Source organism: Schistocerca nitens, chromosome 6 (genome assembly GCF_023898315.1).
Source record: "Schistocerca nitens isolate TAMUIC-IGC-003100 chromosome 6, iqSchNite1.1, whole genome shotgun sequence".
Classification (NCBI taxonomy): Eukaryota; Metazoa; Arthropoda; class Insecta; order Orthoptera; family Acrididae; genus Schistocerca; species Schistocerca nitens.
The window spans coordinates 600,566,546-600,587,883 of NC_064619.1; the positions used below are offsets into that span (position 1 = coordinate 600,566,546).

General features: G+C 43.1%; 1 protein-coding gene across 1 annotated transcript in view; it reads right to left on the reverse strand.

Moving 5' to 3' along the window:
• LOC126262412 (inversin-like) overlaps positions 1-18,548 on the reverse strand; it is a 97,422-nt gene extending 78,874 nt beyond the window's left edge. The window contains exon 1 of the mRNA XM_049959039.1: positions 18,265-18,548. The gene's annotated coding sequence lies outside the window, so the exon portion shown is untranslated. The remainder of the gene's footprint in view (positions 1-18,264) is intronic.
• Positions 18,549-21,338: the final 2,790 nt, after the last annotated feature.

Genomic DNA, 21,338 nt, shown 5'->3' on the forward strand with positions numbered 1-21,338 from the left:
ATCAAGAAACAGAACAACATACTATAAAATAACAGTAAGGAATAAAAAATTGGAACCCAAGTCAAAACTACAAGCAGACAATATTATAAGAACAACAGCCAACAAATAATAGCATAGTGTGGTTCATGGATACAACGAAACTCATAGAAACGAATAAACAACATAAAATGTTGTTTGGTATGTATTAGCTGGAAATCAATGCAGCAATAACAGCCTACTACAAGATTCATTTCATGCGCTATAAATACATGTAAAAATATGCAGCACACAGTTTTATGCTGAGACTAATACTGATTTATTTGAAACAAACCTAAAATATTAAGCATGAAATGCCAGATATTCATGAGGGTGACAATCCCATCACATCATTACTGAATTACAGTCCAGCACTCGGATGACTCCTGACAAAACAACAACAGTCAATGAAAATCCACAACTATGAACTAAAAATGATCTAACAGTAAGAAATACAATTCAGAGAAAACGCATAAGTAAATAAGTAAGTAATTAACCCCCATGAAAATTCCATGCATAGTAGGATTGCTTTCCACTGTTGAACGTGAAGTCATCTACAGTTGCATTTCAGTAAGTCAAAAGATATAGATACTTCCATAGGAAGCACACAGAAGAATCACTAAAATTACTAGTGTTAATAAAGCAAAAGAATTATTTTAAATTCAAACATGATGAATGAATAAAAAAAGGAAACTTACAAATAATTTTCAAGAACAGGCGTGAATTCTAGATGTAGTGTATTGGTTAGGGACTGCAGATTAAACCTGAAGAAATTGTTGAAAATCAGGAAATCAAGAGATAGGATCTAGATAAAGTGAATAAAAAACAGAGGTTGGTGAGATTTTTCAAGGGAGCAGTAGGCAACGACAGACGGAAATAGGAAAAATGAATACAACGGAGAAGGATTGAACAGCTTTCAGAGATGAATTAGTGAAATCAGCAGAAGATCAAATAACCAAACTGAAAAGGCTCAGTGGAAATAATTGGATACTACAAGAGATATTGAATGTAACTGACGAAAGGAGAAAGTATGAGAATATAGCGAATGAGAACGGCAAAAGGCAACAAAGACGTCTAAAAAATGAGAGTGATAGTGCAAAATGTCTAAGCAGGAATAGCCAGAGGATTACCGAAAACCTGTAGAATAATGCGTAACTATGGAAAAAATAGATGCCGCGAATAAGAAAATTAAAAAGATCAATAGAAGAAAGCGAAGAACCTGTATGAATATAACGAGCTCAGATGGAAAGCCCATTGTAACCAAAGAGGGAAAGACTGAAAGGTGCTAGAAATATACAGGGTGAGTCACCTAACGTTACCGCTGGATATATTTCGTAAACCACATCAAATACTGACGAACCGATTCCACAGACCGAACGTGAGGAGGGGGGCTAGTGTAATTGTTTAATACAAACCATACAAAAATGCACGGAAGTATGTTTTTTAACACAAACCTACGTTTTTTAAATGGAACCCCGTTAGTTTTGTTAGCACATCTGAACATATAAACAAATACGTAATCAGTGCCGTTTGTTGCATTGTAAAATGTTAATTACATCCGGAGATATTGTAACCTAAAGTTGACGCTTGAGTACCACTCCTCCGCTGTTCGATCGTGTGTATCGGAGAGCACCGAATTACGTAGGGATCCAAAGGGAACGGTGATGGACCTTAGGTACAGAAGAGACTGGAACAGCACATTACGTCCACATGCTAACACCTTTTTATTGGTCTTTTTCACTGACGCACATGTACATTACCATGAGGGGTAAGGTACACGTACACACGTGGTTTCCGTTTTCAATTACGGAGTGGAATAGAGTGTGTCTCGACATGTCAGGCCAATAGATGTTCAATGTGGTGGCCATCATTTGCTGCACACAATTGCAGTCTCTGGCGTAATGAATGTCGTACACGCCGCAGTACATCTGGTGTAATGTCGCCGCAGGCTGCCACAATACGTTGTTTCATATCCTCTGGGGTTGTAGGTACATCACGGTACACATTCTCCTTTAACGTACCCCACAGAAAGAAGTCCAGAGGTGTAAGATCAGGAGAACGGGCTGGCCAATTTATGCGTCCTCCACGTCCTATGAAACGCCGTCGAACATCCTGTCAAGGGTCAGCCTAGTGTTAATTGCGGAATGTGCAGGTGGACCATCATGCTGATACCACATACGTCGACGTGTTTCCAGTGGGACATTTTCGAGGAACGTTGGCAGATCATTCTGTAGAAACGCGATGTATGTTGCAGTGCTCTCCGATACACACGATCGAACAGCGGAGGAGTGGTACTCAAGCTTTAACTTTTGATTACAATATCTCCGGATGTAATTAACATTTTACAATGCAACAAACGGCACTGATTACGTATTTGTTTATATGTTCAGATGTGCTAACAAAACTAACGGGGTTCCATTTAAAAAAACGTAGGTTTGTGTTAAAAAACATACTGCCGTGCATTTTTGTATGGTTTGCATTAAACAATTACACTAGCCCCTCTACTCACGTTCGGTCTGTGGAATCGGTTCGTCAGTATTTGATGTGGTTTACGAAATATATCCAGCGGTAACGTTAGGTGACTCACCCTGTATACTGTAGACAAACTTACTTAGGGAACAATCTTAAAGACAATGTTGTAGAAAGGGAATACGACGTGAATAAAGATAAGACAGGAGTTATAATACTTCGAGAAAAATTTGACAGAGCCCTGAAAGAATCAAGTAAGGACAAGACTCTAGAGTAGAATAAATTCTCTAAGAACTGTATAGATCCTTGCGAGAGTGATTTTGGACATACTATAGTCTCATAAATTACTCAGAGTGTTTCACAATTCATGTTACACGCTTCTAGAGGTTGTAGAGGGGACTTAGTAGTTCAACAAGTGTTACGTAGGAACCCATATCCTGAAACATCATCCAACGATACTACAGAACGTCAAAGTTATAGGCCACCGCCTGTAAGTGTATGTATATACAGGGTGATTCCGTGATGACGTTACAGACTTTCAGGGGTGATGGAGTCGGATAAATATATCAATTTGAAGAAACGATATATCAATTTCAGGAAACGAATGAGTCGAAGTTACAAGAGAAAATCAGTCTAATGCTTCTGACAGTACAACACATGTAACGGTTCTGTTGTTGCTAGGAATGTAGGGTATGCAATTTTCACAGGTATGGACCAAGACAAGAAAAGATGTCCAGTAAACATGGGCTCTAAAATTCACACCTGAGAAGATATAAGCACTTCTTCATCTTTGTTAGGGTCACTTGTGTGAAATACATCTCCTCTATTAACCAAGTGCTCGTAGTTCTTAAGATATGCGTTTTAGAAGCCATGTTTACTAGACATTTTTTCTTCTTTTCTTGGTTTTGGTCCGTATTATCACCTCTGAATGTTGTATACCGTACATTCGTAGCAACAACAGTACAGGTACATGAATTTCACCGTCAGAAATATCAAAACATTTTTCGCTTATAACTTTCGAGTCGTTCTTTTTCGGTACAGGGACCTTACTTCAAACTGATACATTTATCCTTCTCCACCACCCTTGAAAGTTTGTAACATCATCATCGAATCACGCTGTATATACATACATTTACAGGCGCCGGCGCCTATGGCTTTGACGCTCTGCAGTATCGTTGTATGACGTTTCCGGATATGGGTTTCTATGTAAAACTTGATCTACTATGTCTCCTCTGCAACATCTAGAAGTGTGTAACAGGAATAGTGAGACGCCGTGCATAAAGGGATGTGCAACAGAAATTTTGTCCAATTGACTTTCGATAGAATTATTTCTTAATTCGGCACCCAAAAGTATTGTACTACAAAGATGAGCACTGCAAAACTCCAACAACATCATAAATTAATAACGAAATTCTTGAGTGACTGGGGAAAATTGAATCCCTATACAGCAGTCTGCTCATGTTGTGTTGATCGTGATTTAAAAGTTGCACTGTGGCAGCTCCGGTATAAACTTTTGGAACAGCATGTCCCAACTACTGCTCACGCGAAAGAGAACCAGAAATTAATAAGTTCAGATTTCCGCGAACGGCTACCTCCTATTCTGCTCGACGGTACTCCAATACCATATCAGAAAACAGTGAAGAACTTGGGTGTAACTTTGGATGAGCATCTCAACTGGGCGGAGAATACGGTCGCAGTGTGCCGAAAGACGTCTGCTTGTCTCTATGCTCTCAAAAAGTTTCGGAACATATTTCCACAGGACTTGAAACTCCAGCTCGTGCAAGCACTCGTTCTACCGAACCTCCACTATTGTGATGTGATTCAACAAGGCATGAGTAGTGAAAACAAAAGACGGCTAGAGCTAACCATGAATGCCTGTGTGCGTTACACCTGCAACATTCGCCGATATGATCATGTTAGTGCTTCATACTCAGAGCTAGGGTGGCTGCGGCCGGACAAATTGCGTGACTACCACACTCTATGTCTACTCCACCGACTCCTCGTCGCGCAAGCACCCCAGTACCTCGCTTCAGAGATTAAAAACCTGTCATGTCATCATAATCGAAACACGAGGTCACTCTTATTTGGTATCCTAACTGTGCCCACTCACAAAACAAAAACTTTTGCAAACTCCTTCTCAGTTGCCGCTGTCCGCCTCTGGAACAAACTGCCCCTTACCTTCCGCAAAATTCAATCTCCTGCTGCTTTTAAGAAGAAGTTGAAGCATTTCCTACTATCATCCTCATAAAGTTCTCCACAAAATTAATGTACAAGGGCAATCCCCTCATCTGTCAAATAGCAAAGCTATGTTGCTCCTGAGATGCCTTCCTCTTCATCTATCTCTATTAGCCACGCAATCTTCTTTTCCTTTATATTTCCTTAATTATGTTTCATCATGTCTCTATTCTTCTCCTCCCTTCACCATGAGTCTCCCTCATACTCCCTGCTGCCAGCACTCCTATCTAAAATCTGTCTCTTCAATAATGCCTAATTATAACAGTACTTGTGATCTAAGAATATAAACTCTATATGTATGTATTTTTCCAGGTGTACCTTTCAAATTGTTTATTTCACTTTTTGTACTAGATGTAGTTTAACATGCCTACTAAAACATATGAATGTAAAATAAGTAGAATGCCTGGTTAGATGTAAGAGAGGGCCTGATGGCCCTAATCTTGCCAAGTTAAATAAATCAATAAATAAATAAAATAAATAAATAAACCAGTAAACAGAACAAATAAAACCTTTAGACAAGGTTGGCACTGTCATGAGATACAAAAACATGATTATATTGTGATAAAAACACATGCCGCGCACGAACCGTGGACCTCCCCCTGACGTGGGATGTCTTTTATGTCTCTACCTTACCGTAGTTGGAACCTTATCGGACGAGTAGCTGCAAAGGAACCATACAAACGTATGGATGCTGAACAGAGTCAATAGCCTTTTCAGCAGATGCAGGGGCAGCAGTCTGGGTGACTGACTGATCTAGCCTTGTAACATTACAACAACCATGGCCTTGCTATATTATCGCTGGGAACAGCTGAAAGCATGGGGAAACTAGAGTCATTATGTTCGAAGAGATTTCAGGATTGCAAAAATCATGCAAATGGCTCTGAGCACTATGGGACTTAACTTCTGAGGTCATCAGTCCCCTAGAACTTTGAACTACTTAAACGTAACTAACGTAAGGACATCACATACATCCATGCCCGAGGCAGGATTCGAACCTGCGACCGTAGCGGTCGCGCGGTTCCAGACTGTAGCGCCTAGAACCGCTCGGCCACTCTGGCCGGCTCAGGATTGCAGCCGGTCGTAAATTTCACTCAACGATATTTCGACTGGACACGTGCCAGTCATCTTCCCCCGAATGGGGAATACGATCATTTCATTTCATCTTCAGGTAAGCCATCGAAGACTAACGAAGACGCTCTCCGGTCCGCCCTACATATCGCGCTGAGAGTGTTGCCGCGCATGCGTCAGAGTCACGGTGACAGAAGGACCACAATATTAGTATTCTGTACATCAACAAGCTAACTGCCTGCTTATCCTCTCTAGAGCAAGAACTGAAAGGAAAACGATACATGTTCACACTGCGCGATAACCACTTCGCTAACAATGGCAAATGCATGTAAGTGGCACAATAACAGGTACCCGATGGATCCGCCGTTCGCTAACGTCACATAGAGGACTTTTCTGGAGCACTTAATGCCGACTCGCTGTATTTTTCGTTTCTGCAAACGCTAGCGACCCAGCAGTTGTAGTGTCAAAATTGCGTGGTTGCTTGGTTAGAGGATAAGGTTGTTCAGCGAAGGGACCAAACAGCGAGGTCATGAGTCCCATCGGATTAGGGAAGGATGGGAAAGCAAGTCGGCCGTGCCCTTTGAAAGGAACCATCCCGGCATTTGCCTGAAGTGATTTAGGTTCAAATGGCTCTGAGCACTATGGGACTCAACTGCTGTGGTCATAAGTCCCCTAGAACTTAGAACTACTTAAACCTAACTAACCGAAGGACATCACACACATCCATGCCCGAGGCAGGATTCGAACCTGCAACCGTAGCGGTCGTGCGGTTCCAGACTGTAGCGCCTTTAACCGCTCGGCCACCCCGGCCGGCTAGTGATTTAGGGAAATCACGGAAAAGTTATATTAGGATGGGCAGACGAGCGTTTGAAACGTCGAGCTCCCGAATGCGAGTCCAGTGTGCTACCCACTGTGCCACCTCGCTCGGTAAAAAAATTGCATCCTGAAGCTAAAGATTGTAGTTTCCGTTGGTAGCGCCGAGCGTCGATTACATCAGCACATCCCCTCACCGCCAAAAACCAGTCTTGTCATTTAGATTGTGGTCATTTTTTCAGCAACTGTTTTTGAAGACTGTCGATGTGACGAAACAGCACTATAGTTCGGTTACAAAATTGTTCTTTATCGCAACTGATGTGCTGTTTCTCCACATCGGAAATCTTGTTGTTCCATTCACACCACCATCCCCCAGTGGAGTTGGACTACTTCTTTGTGCCACCTATACTTGCTTGACACAGTCAAAGAGATAGACTGGACGTGGTGGGAGCTCAAAAAATAGCAAAACTCCCCGAAAATTGCGAAAAAAATTTAAAATAAAATAAAAATATCGGCACTCGATATTGCCTCTTGGATATCGTTATATAGGGGAACAGATATAGTCAATATGTATTGATATTGGTTGGTTTTGGGGAAGGAGACCAGACAGCGTGGTCATCGGTCTCATCGGAGTAGGGAAGGATGGGGAAGGAAGTCGGCCGTGCCCTTTCAGAGGAACCATCCCGGAATTTGCCTGGAGTGATTTAGGGAAATCACGGAAAACCTAAATCAGGATGGCCGGACGCGGGATTGAACCGTCGTCCTCTCGAATGCGAGTCCAGTGTTGTATTGATATTGTTTGAATAAATATTTCGATATTTTATCAACAGTCCTAGACCACACCGCCCAGCGGCAGCACCCTCGCTGGTGGAACCGCAAAAATCAGGTGTCTTCGGCGTTGCAGCTCGCCGCACTCATCGGAAGACTGTGGAGTCTTCGTCTGGAGAAAATCTCGGAGATGACGGGATTCCGCGCACTATCCAGCTGGTAACCGGTGTCACGGTTCATTAGATTTTCCACGATGCCTATTTCAACGTACTATTTTATAATGGAGTCCCGAAAAGATTTTGCCCTCCCCAAAATTACTGTTTTGTCGTACTCCATTGAATGTCCGTTAGAGATAGAATATTCCGCAATTGCACACTTGCTGGGTTGCGAAAGGCGAGTGCAACGTTTATGTTCTCTGCAGCGTTCTTCCACTGTGCATTTTGTTTGTCCTATATCCGCCACACCACACTGGCAATGTATTTTATAAATTCTCTTCTTCCGCATAAACAAATTATCCTCCACTGATCCCAGCACGTCCGAAATCGTAGATGGTGTGCGAAAAATCACTTTCACCTGAAAATTACTCAGGGCTCTCACCATTTTGAAGGAAATATTTCCAACGACGGGAAGAAAATATAGGGACTTTGCTGACGCGTTCTCCTATTTATCCACTTCCCTGGTCCTGGTTTTAGTTGAGAATGCCCTGTTAGCTTGCAGGGTAGAGTATCCATTGTGTCTGAACACTGTCTTTAAATTTGCAAGCTCGTTAGGCAAACTATCTGCATTCAACACTGTATGGGGTCTGTGTACGAGAATTTTAAGCATACTCATGGTTTGTTGAGATGGACGATGGCAACTTCAAGAGCGTAAGTACAGATCAGTCTGAGCGGCCTTACGACAAACAGAATGTCCCAGAGGCTGTTAGTCTTCCGTCTAACCAAAACATCCAGGAATGCGAGACAACCATCTTTTTTCTAATGTCATAGTAAACCGAATGTTCTCATGAATGCAGTTAAGGTGATGTAAAAACTATAGTAACTTATCTTCTCCGTGGGGCCACACGATGAAAGTATTATCCATGTACCTCCAAAAATGGATGGCCCATATGAAGGTGACTGTCAGGTGCCCAGTCAAAATATCGTGGAGTAAATTTTACGACAACCGGGTGCAATCCCGAAATCTCTTCCTATATTTAATTCGCCGGGAAAATGTTAAATTTCACAGAGTGTCTTTATATTCTCCGAGGACATGTGGCTCTATTGTATTGCTCAATGATGATGACATACTCCCGGGAAAAATATCCGGGAGGTGTAGGAGCCCCCCATCTGGTCGGAGACTACTCAGGAGGATGTTGTCATCAGGCGAAACAAAACTAGCGTTCTAAGGATTGGAACGTGGAATGTTATAACATGCAATCAGGTACACAGGTTAGACAATTTATAAGGAGAGGTTTGATACAGTGAGAATTATTGGTTCTTCTGGCCAGGAGATTACAGAGATATCAGCACAAAATCAAACAAGATAATGCAGAAGTAGGGCTGATAACAAATAAGAAAACAGGAATGCGGTTAACCTGCTACGATCAGCACAGAGAACGCATTACCGTTACCAAGCCGAAACCCACTACAATAGCACAAGTTTATATTACAGCTAGCTCCGCAGACGACGAAGAGACTGAAAGAAAGCATGATGAGATAAAATAAATTAATCAGATACACTACTGGCCATTAACATTGCTACACCACGAAGATGTGCTACAGACGCGAAATTTAACTAATAGGAAGAAGATGCTGTGATATGCAAATGATTAGCTTTTCAGAGCATTGACACAAGGTTGGCACCGGTGGCGACACCTACAACGCGCTGACATGAGGAAAGTTTCCAACCGATTTCTCATACACAAACAGCAGTTGACCGACGTTGCCTGGTGAAACGTTGTTGTGATGCCTCGTGTAAGAAGGAGAAATGCGTACCATCTCGTTTCTGACTTTGATAAAGGTCGGATTGTAGCCTATCGCGATTGCGGTCTATCGTATCGCGACATTGTTGCTCGCGTTGGTCGAGATCCAATGACTGTTAGCAGAATATGGATGGAATCGGTGGGTTCAGGAGGGTAATACAGAACGCCGTGCTGGATCCCATCTCCAGAATCACCTTGACCTTTTTGCTGCATGGTGTAACCAGTGGCTCCTGAAACTCAACCCTTCCAAGACCCAGACAATCATCGTAGGTCGTACCACTCGCTCCTTCCGGCTCCTGGATTTCTCCCTTACTGTCTGCGCCCGTCCTGTCCGCCTCACCCCTACCCTCACCTACCTTGGCCTCACCATTGACCGTCACCTCACCTGGATCCCTCATCTCCGCTCCATCCAATCCAAAGCCCACAACCACCTCCGACAGCTCAAACTCCTCTCTGGCCGGACATGGCGGTTGCACCCCTCTACCATCCTCCACACCTACAAATCCTTAATCCGTCCAATCCTCTGTTATGCCAGTCCTGCCTGGATATCTGCCCCCCCCCCTCCAAATTCTATAAGTCCCTCCAGATCCTTTCCTTTCCCCCATCTGCTCCTATTCCTCAAACATATCCGCATCCTCTACACCTCCCGCCGTCTTGAACCCCCTCACCCGCTGGTAGCTCCTCTCCTCTCCCATCCCCGCCCCCTGACACGTCTTCACCGTTGTGTCCCCCCAACCCTCCATCTCTACACCCTACATCTCCTTTCCCAAGGTGGCTCCCATCAACTCCCCCTCCCGGATGATGCCCTCTCTCCCTCCATTTATCCCTCCTATCAACTCTGATCCTCACTCCCCCTCCTTTCCTCTGTCCTTTCCCTGGGCTCCCTCTTCCCCCCTTCCGTCTGTTTTCTCCCCACTAAACCTCTCCCTACCTCCCTTCTCCCCCCCCCTTAGTCCTTTTGTATTCCCCTCCTCTGCCTACCCCACTCCCTGTCGCGTCTGCCCAGCGCCCCCCACACCTCTTATGGGTCCTCATCCTCCATCAGCTCCTTTCCCGTCTCCCCCCTTTTTTACTTTCCCATCATCTGTCCAGTTTCCCCCCACCTGCTCTCGGCTGTGGTATGTCACATTTGCCAACTTTTTAGTGCAGTGTTCCAGTGACTGTTCAGTGTTGTTCGTCTTTCTCGTGTTGCGAACAGAAACCATGCTGTCGCTGGGTGTGAATTTTATGTCTTTTGCGAACAGAAACCAGACTGTCGCCGTGTTTTTTTTAATTGTCTGTCTATTGTTTTACCTGTCTGCTTTGTATGTATTTTCTTAGCGTCATCATCCCTCTGTTCCTTGTTTTAAGTTCCACAATTTCTTTTCGCCACGTTACTCTTGAAGTCTCCGATTTTATCGCCTGTTTTTCTTATTTATTCCCTTCATCTTTCTAACAAAGTCTGTAGGCTGAAGAGCGGCATACTAAGCTGCTGACAGCCCGCCCCCTTCGGGGGGAATTGAAATTCAATAAGGGGGGAAAAAAATGCTGGATCCCAAGAGCCTCGTATCACTAGCAGTCGAGACGACAGGCATCTTATCCGCATGGCTGTAACGGATCGTGCAGCCACATCTCGATCCCTTAGTCAACAGATGGGGACATTTGCAAGACAACAACCATGTGCACGAACAGTTCGACGACGTATGCAGCAGCATGGACTATCAGCTCGGAGACCATGGGTGCGGTTACCCTTGACGCTGCATCACAGACAGGGGCGCCTGCGATGGTGTACTCAACGACGAACCTGGGTGCACGAATGGCAAAACGTCATTTTTTAGGATGAATCCAGGTTCTGTTTACAGCATCATGCCGGTCGCATCCGTGTTTGGCGACATCGCAGTGAACGCACATTGGAAGGGCGTATATGTCATCGCCATACTGGCGTATCACCCGGCGTGATGGTATGGGGTGCCATTGGTTACACGTCTCGGTCACCTCTTGTTCGCGTTGACAGCACTTTCAACAGTGGACGTTACATTTCAGATGTGTTACGACCCGTGGCTCTACCCTTCATTCCATCCCTGCGAAACCCTACATTTCAGCAAGATAATGCACGACCGCATGTTGTGGGTCCTGTACGGGCCTTTCTGGTTACAGAAAATGTTTGACTGCTGCCCTGGCCAGCACATTCTCCAGGTATCTCACCAATTGAAAGCGTCTGGTCAATGGTGGCCGAGCAACTGGCTCGTCACAATACGCCAGTCACTACTCTTGATGAAGCTGCATGGGAAGCTGCACATGTACATGCCATCCAAGCTCTGTTTGATTCAATGCCCAGGCGTATCAAGGCCGTTATTACGACCGGAGGTGGTTGTTATGCGTACTGATTTCTCAGGATCTATGCACCCAAATTGAGTGAAAATGTAATCACATGTCAGTTCTAGTATAATATATTTGTCCAATGAATACCCGTTTATCATCTTCATTCCTTCTTGGTGTAGTAATTTTAATTACCAGTAGTGTAGTTAATGGGGACGAAAATTTAACTTAATTGTTGTAGGGCACTGGCATTGGACAGTGGAGAAAGGTTGAGAAGGAAATAGGAGAACATGGACTGTGGGGAGTAGAATGGAAAGGAAAGCCGCCTAGCAGAATTTTGCGCAAATCATAATTTAATGATCGTAAATACCCGGTTTAAGAACCACAAAAGAAGATTGCATAAATGGAAGAGAGCTGGAGACATTGGAAGGTTTCAGAATAATGTTAAGACAGATACTTCGAAACAATATTCAAACTGTAAGACATTTCCAGAGGTGGATGTTGACTCTGACCATAATTTATTGGTTATGAGCTGCAGTTTAAGATTGAAGATCTTGCAGGAAGGCGGAGATTAAGGAGAGGAGATCTGGATAAAGTGAAAAACCCTAAGGTCGTTGAGAATGATCAACGGAGCATTCTGCAATAATTGAATCAAACAAGGGAGACGAATACAGTACAAGACGAATACGTAGCTTTAAAAATTGAAAGAGAAGGCAGCAGACGATCAAATAGGCATAAAAAAAATAAAAAAAAACGAGATCCAGTAGATATCCTAAGTTAACAGACGAGGAATTAAATCGATGTGACGAAACTGTTTACACTGTACCGTAGCGGTATAGGGGAAGTTGACAAGAACTGTTTGATACAAGACACTTATGGTCTACAAGCCGGGAAACAACCTCAAATTAGTATAGATAATTCACCTAAATAGCAGAACATCCGAGCCGCGCGATATTTTCAATTTTCTATCGCCTTTCTACGACATCGGCTTAGTCGTGCACTTTACACGTTGTAAAATGGACGTTTGTGTAAATCTTACCTCACAGTTTGATGATTTTCAGCAGCATAAAATTAACAAAAATGGCTCTAAGCACTATTGGACTTACCATCTGAGGTCAGCAGTCCCCTAGACTTAGAAGTACTTAAACCTAACTAACTTAAGGACATCACACACATCCATGCCCGAGGCAAGATTCGAACCTGCGACCGTAGCAGCAGCGCGGTTCCGGACTGAAGCGCCTAGAACCTCTCGGCCGCAAGGCTGGCTCAAATTACCAATTAAATCGTTTTATTTCTCTTGTCTTATTAGGACTAGAGTACTGTGTTTGTGCCGGCCGCTGGTGGCCGAGCGGTTCTGGCGCTACAGTCTGGAACCGCGCGACCGCTACGGTCGCAGGTTCGAATCCTGCCTCGGGCATGGATGTGTGTGTTGTCCTTAGGTTAGTTAGGTTTAAGTAGTTCTAAGTTCTAGGGGACTTATGACCTCAGTAGTTGAGTCCCATAGTGCTCAGAGCCATTTGAACCATTTTTTACTGTGTTTGAAAGGCTTCAATTTACATTGAATTGTATGCGTAATTCGTTTTCGTGTAAAGCGAACAAAAGTCTTTTCCATTCAGTACCTTCACAGGAAAAGTTAACTACTAGTGTTAACGAAAGCTGGTGTCACAAGAGGGCGACAGGATACTAAAAATCCCGCACGGGGTGCATGAGCTTTCGCTGCTTGCTAGATCACAAGTATCGTGTATGAAATTGTTCTTCTCAACTTCCCCTACACCGCTATGGTACGTTGTAAACGTTTATCGTTTACTTCCTCTATAGAGAGTATATAATAAGGGAAACAAACTTGAAGATAACTTTACAGAATGGGAAGTAGATGAAGGTAAGATGGAGAATTGATACTGGTAGAAGAAGCTGACCGAACATTGAAAGAGCTAATTCTAAATAAATCCTCTGGAGAGAGTGACATTCCCTCAGAATTCTTGACATCCTTAGGATAGCCAGCCATGACGAAACTATTTCACCCGATACGCAAGAAAAATGAAGCATCAGAAGTCCCCTTAGACTTGAAGAAAAATGTAATAATTCCTGTTCCAAAGAAGGTACGTACTGACAGGTCTGAATATTATCAATACTTTAATAACTCATATTTGCAAAATATTAACGCCAATTATTTACAGAGAAAGGGAAAATTGATGTAAGCCGAACTGGGGGAAGATCGGTTTAGGTTTCGGAGAAACGTAGGAACTAACGAGGTAGTGCGGACCCTACGACTTATCTTAGAAGATAGATTGAAGAAAGGCAAACATGGTTTTCCGATGTTATTGTAATTCTGTCTTATTAGTCGGAAAACGACTTGTGTGAGCAGTTTAAGGGGATGGATAGAGTCTTGAAAAGAGTTTATGAGATGAACATGAACAAAATGAAACAATGTAATGAAGTGTAGCCGAACTAAATCAGGCGATACTGAGGGAAATACTCGTAGATTAGATTTTTTTTTTAAATTTGTGGCAAGGTCTTATGGGACCAAACTGCTGAGGTCATCGGTCCCCAAGCTTACCCACTACTTAATCTAACTTAAACTAACTTACGCTAAGGACAACACACGCACCCATGCCTGAGGGAGGACTCGAACCTCCAAAGGGGGGAGCCGCGGGGACCGTGACAAGACGCTTGAAACCGCGCGACTACCCCGCGTGGCAAAATTACTGGCGATTGGCAAAGTAGACTGGGTACAAAATGTAGAACGACGAGCGCAAGAAAAACGAGTTCCTGGAAAAGAAAAATTTGTTAATATTAAATGTAAATTTAAGTGTTAGGAAGTCTTCTCTGATATGGAGTGTAGCCTTGTACCGAAGTGAAACGTGAATGATAAGCAGTTCAGAGAAGGAAAGATTACAAGCTTTCAAAATGTGGTGCTGCTGAAGAATACTGAAGATAACTTGGGTAGATCGAGTAAATAATGAGGAAGTGTTGGATCAAATTGAGGAGAAAAGAAATTTATGGCCTGGCTAAAAGAAGGAAACGGTTAACGGGACATATCCTGAGACATCGAGGCAATTTCGTAACAGAAGTAAGTACGTATGTGAGGGGAAGGAACGGATGGGGAGTGTTATGGGGAGAAAAGAGAGGGGAGCGGGGGGATGGAATTTTTTAGGGATACCACGTACCTGACTACAGTAAGCAGGTTCATATGGACATAAATTGCAGTAGTTATTCAGAGATGAAGAACCTAGAACAGGATAGACTTCAACGTGGACAGTTGCATCAAACTACAACAACAAACATACAGTGAAAGACGTCCGTTTATTTGACCACATCTTTCATTAGAGTCTAGCCTATCAACTAGATACGGTATTTTATCATTTTAACGTGCCATTCCTATCATTTTCTATTCGAGCCCATTTCTACAAGTAGTGATCTCTAGGATATGCGTTTTAATTTAATGCTGACTTTTCCTTTATGATCAGCAGCCTCTATTTCATTGAACACTCCCTGTCTTGTATGAAACCCATTCTCCTAGTATGGCTATGGGCTAAGGCGAATTTTCTGCTCTCTCCAAGCTTAAAACGGAGAACTGAACCGTTATAATGTACGGGACAGCAGCAGGAGAAGGGATCGAAGAACAAGGAGAGCAGTGATGGCAGAAGACACCAGCCCTCTCTGTCTTACCGTACATGAGTTGGGAAACAAATGTGAAACAATCTTTGCCGCCTAATTCGTGGATATATGTTTCCATTGGTTGCTGGTAGTTCGCGTTAGAAGTTCCGAGATCTTTCGAGAGAGTCTTTCCGTTAAAACGGGCAAACAAGTAATCCGTAGGTCGTGCTTCGGACGCAAGCCGATTGGGCCATTGTGTTGTGCCCGGAAGCTAGAGCTGTGATTCGCGGGAAGGTGTGCCAAAAAGTGGGTTTTCTCTCGGGTGTTGAGGAGCCAACGGACTGTTGAGGACTGGACATGCTGCAATCTGAACGTGATAGAGATTCCATGGGCTACTGGGCAAATGTGTAGCTATTCGTTATTAAACGAATACACTACACTCTGCAAGGGCACACTATTTAAGACATTAAAGGAGCTTTACAACTAAAAACAGTACAAACATATAAAGTCCACACACACGCACACACACACACACACACACACACACACACACACACACACACAAGAAAAAAAGATACACTAAAATCTGCAAAGACGCACCATTGATACACAAAAGGAATACCATATAAGAGACAACACACACAGCTAAGAAGGGCGCAGAAAACACACACACACAAAGATAAAATGCAAACAAAATTCAGATTTGGCGCCGAACTCTCTGGTTTGGCGCCGAACTCTCTGGTGAACAAATGAACACTGACTGGGCTGGGACACACAACAAACCACAATCACACTGTGTTTTGGTGAAGTGAAAAGCGTTTTGGCTATGGTTCAAATGGCTCTGAGCACTATGGGACTTAACTTCTGACGTCATCAGTACCCTAGAACTTAAAACTACTTAAACCTAACTAAGGCCGACCGGAGTGGTCGAGCGGTTCTAGGCGCTACAGTCTGGAACGGTCGCAGGTTCGAATCCTGCCTCGGGCATGGATGTGTGTGATGTCCTTAGGTTAGTTAGGTTTAAGTAGTTCTACGTTCTAGGGGACTGATGACCTCAGAAGTTAAGTCCCATAGTGCTCAGAGCCATTTGAACCATTTGAACCAAACCTAACTAACCTAAGGACATAACACACATCCAGGCCCGAGGCAGAATTAGAACCTGCGACCGTAGTGGTCGCGCGGTTCCAGACTGTAGCGCCTAGAACCGCTCGGTCATCCCGGCCGGCGAAAAGTGTTTTACTACGTTATTTGTGGAAAATACTTGTTATAGTTACGTGTGCATCACAAACGCTGAGCATGATGCGGAGAATGGAAGTGCTTACCACACGAAAACTTAAGCAAAAACGAATATAGGCGCAAAAACATCGCAACAAACTAAATTACATTCTAGAAGATAGGTTAACTCAGAGCAAAAAATTTTCTCATCAACATCGTTTGCTTGCAGATGACAAGCTTACCTGTAGTAATTAACACACAAGTGATCCAAAAAATTCATGCACACCAAATGTAAAGGTATTTACAAAAAGAAATGATCTATTGTCTGAACTAAAGATGCACATAATTTTATAATCATTTAAGAAAAATGTTCACATTGCAGAATAAATAAAAATGTAAACCCACTGATGATGGCCCAGTGGTTCCGAAACATGTTTGCATAACTGGCGGACCTCACATCCAACAATTCCAAGATTTAATTTAAATCTTTTACTTCAAGCTTTCTAAGTCATTTTCAGGTGCATCAGGCAATAGACCAAGAATTATATGAGATACTGCTCAACTTTGTTTCGTCTCTATAAGACCACACTGTGCTACTTGGTTCCATTGCGTCAGGGTGAAAAAATTCTTTCCCGTTTTTGCCTATTCTTCACTAAAATCACAGATTAAGATCACGAGTTTAACATCAGATTACTCTATACTACGACATATAAAAACATAGCCGGCACCTCATAAGATGACAGGTAATCTAAAGTAATCGTCGGCAACAATATGACCCTGCGCTACCTGACATGTACGTTTATCACATACCTATCACGTTTTTGTATCTTGTGACGGTGTCAGTCGTGGGTACAAGCTTATTATTTTTTAAAAAAAGGGAAAAATTTGATCAGTTTATTTGTTTTGTTTACTAGTTTAAGGAGTCAGACGAATCTGGTGATGACCCAACTGACCGAAACTAGTTGCTAAATTTTCGATAAACGTGTGTTTAGGATCCCAAAAGTTCTTAAACATTGGGTCTCTGTATTCTTCAATGTGATCACGTCACGATTATGTGTCTAGCCATTCTTCCTTTGCGCTGAATCGTATCTCAGAGGTCATGACATCGTTATCATATTTTCGGCATCAGGCATTTTGTAGCATGCACAAAATGTTGTTTTCAAATGTTTATGTCAAATGCGTATGGAGTACTTTGACAGCATGCATCTGTTACGCAGTAAGAACAATTTCTAGATGCATCTAGAGACGTACATCACTTATTACGTTGCTGTAATTTGCTGTTAACCAGTGCAAGACGACGCGTAATCCTCTCGTCTTAACGATGACTTCCGAAAACGCATCACACGTGCGTTCCACAGTTGCAAATGGTTCAAATGGCTCTGAGCACTATGGGACTTAACATCTGTGGTCATCAGTCCCCTAGAACTTAGAACTACTTAAACCTAACTAACCTAAGGACATCACACACATCCATGCCCGAGGCAGGATTCGAACCTGCGACCGTAGCAGTCGCGCGGTTGCGGACTGAGCGCCTTAACCGCTAGACCACCGCGGCCGGCTCCACAGTTGCAGTACGTTACGTAAAGCAGAATGAAATTCATCTGATTATGTTGGTTTGGCCATCGAAGAACATAACGAACGTAAACAGAAAATCGATGTAATTGTGACACTATCAGCGTTGTTGCACATCAAAATATTAGTTTGCTTCCCCGTCGTACCGCCTCATAAACTTAGTAAAGTGGTAGCTACATTTTAGAATGCACCTAATCTGCAATTAAAGTAGCAGACTTATACAACTACAAACGAAGTATTACATTCGTACTTACGCGTTTGCCCTTGAGAACTAACTGCGCCTGCAGACGCCTTCGGCTTCAGACGCTGTGCGGACTTCGGTGGGGATAGCGCAGGACAGCCAACTGATGAATCTAAATGCCCCTCACGCTGTGGAGTCAGCTACGAATCCAGTGAAGAATGAACAAAGCATTTCCTTAAAGAGAAACAGACGCGACATGCACAGCCACTTGGGAACCGAGGACGGGCGAGCGTGCCGTAAGAGTAATTTTAGCGGCAGAGACTTGTGTTATCAATGTAGGCAGCATTTGACTGCAGCACCGCGCCAATACTGCAGCAGCTGATAGTCGCAACGGTCAGTTTCGCAATCACTCCCGCTGTTCTTCACTTCTGTAACAGGATCGGCGTTATCGTATCAGTTCACCGTCTCATTTGCCCTACGTTACAGCCTAGTACAGTAGACATGGATATTTGTAGGAAAATTAAATCCGTTGGAATAGTTGTGCACAGTGTACATGCAATAATATGACATCTAATATACTGACAAATGCAGTCAAATGGTATCGCATTTGATGCCAATATTACAGTATATAACAAGACATCAACGATTTAGGAGTTACAGGGTAGAAGTCCGCATAAAGGCAGTCGGCTACGTGCAGTGCTGAAGTGCGCATCATTTATGTTGGCGGCCGAGTTTAGGTTCGTTCTGCGCATCTGACGTCACAAAACACAGTCAGCCAATGAACAGAGAACGACGATGCCAGATCTCGACTGCAGTGCAGAGCACGGACGAGTGTCCTGTTTTAGAAACGTTCAGTCATAAATAAAGTAATAGAACAAAAGCAATGTCTTGATAGCAGACTTTCTTTTATAGAATGTTTGTAAAAAGCATTCTTTATACCAATTGCTTCATATCTATTAATCAATTAAACCAAACAAGCAATTCCTCTTCTGCAACTGTAATAAGCGACTTATTTAGACCAGACGCTTTTCTCTCTTTTGAAGCATCATCAGTGGACAGTATTTTGTCTCCTCCATTGTCAAGTCACCTTTCGTAGTTTTGTGATGCGGTAACACAATATTCAACGTTTGTGTTGGCTGATCAGTGTTTTAGCAAATAAATGCTGTTTGTGTGTGCCACACACAAAAATTATGTTTGACATAGCTTAGAGCACTTCACTGATAGACGGTATGTTCAAGTCCTAATGTTTTTGTAAGTCCACAGTTTTGTTTAATGTATTTTGTCTACTTCCTTTTGATTGATTGAAGTGCTTTAAAATAAAGCCAAATGTGCCCGGTGTAAATAAAACTTTTGTTACAGTCGCGAAAGAGGGAATATTTCTCAATATTACATACGACACCTATGTGGTACTTAAATTAAATGAGATATTGTTTTCCCGGGTTCGATTCCCGGCGGGGTCAGAGATTTTCTCTACCTCGTGATGGCTGGGTGTTGTGTGATGTCCTTAGGTTAGTTAGGTTTAAGTAGTTCTAAGTTCTAGGGGACTGATGACCATAGATGTTAAGTCCCATAGTGCTCAGAGCCATTTGAACCATTTGAGATATTGTTATACAGTAAATTTTATATGAAATTTACGTATCTTGTCCACATTTCATTCTCAACATTGTGGCAACTAAAATCGACCATACGGAAAGTATATGCTATGGACTTTTACCTCTGCAAACTCTTCAAAATTTCGTGCAATGGTTTACTATATTTAATGCTCCATAATAACTGCGTCGAACACCGAAACAAAATTAAGTCATTTATGGGGGGAAGGTATCAGTCAAGAAGATGTGTGAAAAACTAATTTTTGGGCCAAATAGTTTTTGTGGAATCGAATGATAAGAGTGTCAAAGCAGTCGGAACACCATGTGTCTGCACAGGCGAGCAGTGCAGTGACAAAATGGCGCACAGCGCGGAATGCGGGGAGCACGTCTGTGTAGCAGCGAAAGGGTTAATGCGGCCGTGGTGCCTTTACTTCATAAACTGCGCGCTCCCCCCTAAACGTAAGCTTGCGAACTATGCTATACTATGGCGCTGCTTCTCTTGGCGCGTGCGTCGTGTGCAACTGGCAATGCAGCAATCTCCCGCGTCTGGGCAGGCATGCGCGAGCCGCAAAGATAAAAGAATTGAACTATAGTGTGTGCGTACGTGCCCTTACTGCAGATAGGAAACAAACGCCATTAGTGATAGTCCGTGTAGTGTACACAAACCACAAATGTGACAATGCCCCGCGGAGAACATTTACCACGTGGTTACAACACAAAATCGGTGATTACAATAAAATGGGACTCTCGAATCATCAAATCGCCAAGATGTCGAATATTTCGGGCACAGTGATCGTTAGACTGTTCGCAGATATGGCACAACGGAAAAGATGGGTAAAGCAGAATGTTACCTGCGGCAACATAACGGTTACTTTCGGACAAAGCAAATACCATAAACTGTTATTCTTCTCAACGTGTTGCTGAGTTACAGTTGCTAATGACTGCCGAACGTGGATGTCAAGTTTTGTCAAACGACAAACACCTTGCGCTCAAGGAACGGCTGCAGAAACCTGCTCTAACACCCAAACATAAACAGGCTAAATTGGTATTTGCTGAAAAACATGTGTCATGAACTACAGAATGGGTTGAATAGATCTTCAGTAATGGGCCGCATAGTTTTCAACATTATTGGCATGATCTGAGAACTGAACAGCAGGTAATGATGAGCAGAAATTTTGGCGGTCGAAGTGTTATGACCGCGCAGGATTAGCCGAGCGGTATCAGGCGCTGCATTCATGGACTGTGCAGCTGGTCCCGGCGGAGGTTCGAGTCCTCCCTCGGGCATGGGTGTGTGTGTTTGTCCTTAGGATAATTTAGGTTAAGTAGTGTGTAAGCTTAGGGACTGATGACCTTAGCAGTTAAGTCTCATAAGATTTCACACACATTTGAACTTTGAACATTCATTTGAAGTGTTATGATTTGGGCAGCCTTCTACACTAAACGTTAATCACTCATTGCTTGGCTGAACACTAGAATGAACTCTAATTGTACACTGAGGTGCTGGAGACAGAAATGATTAGAATGTATGAAGACTATGACGGTACCTATCCAACGGCAT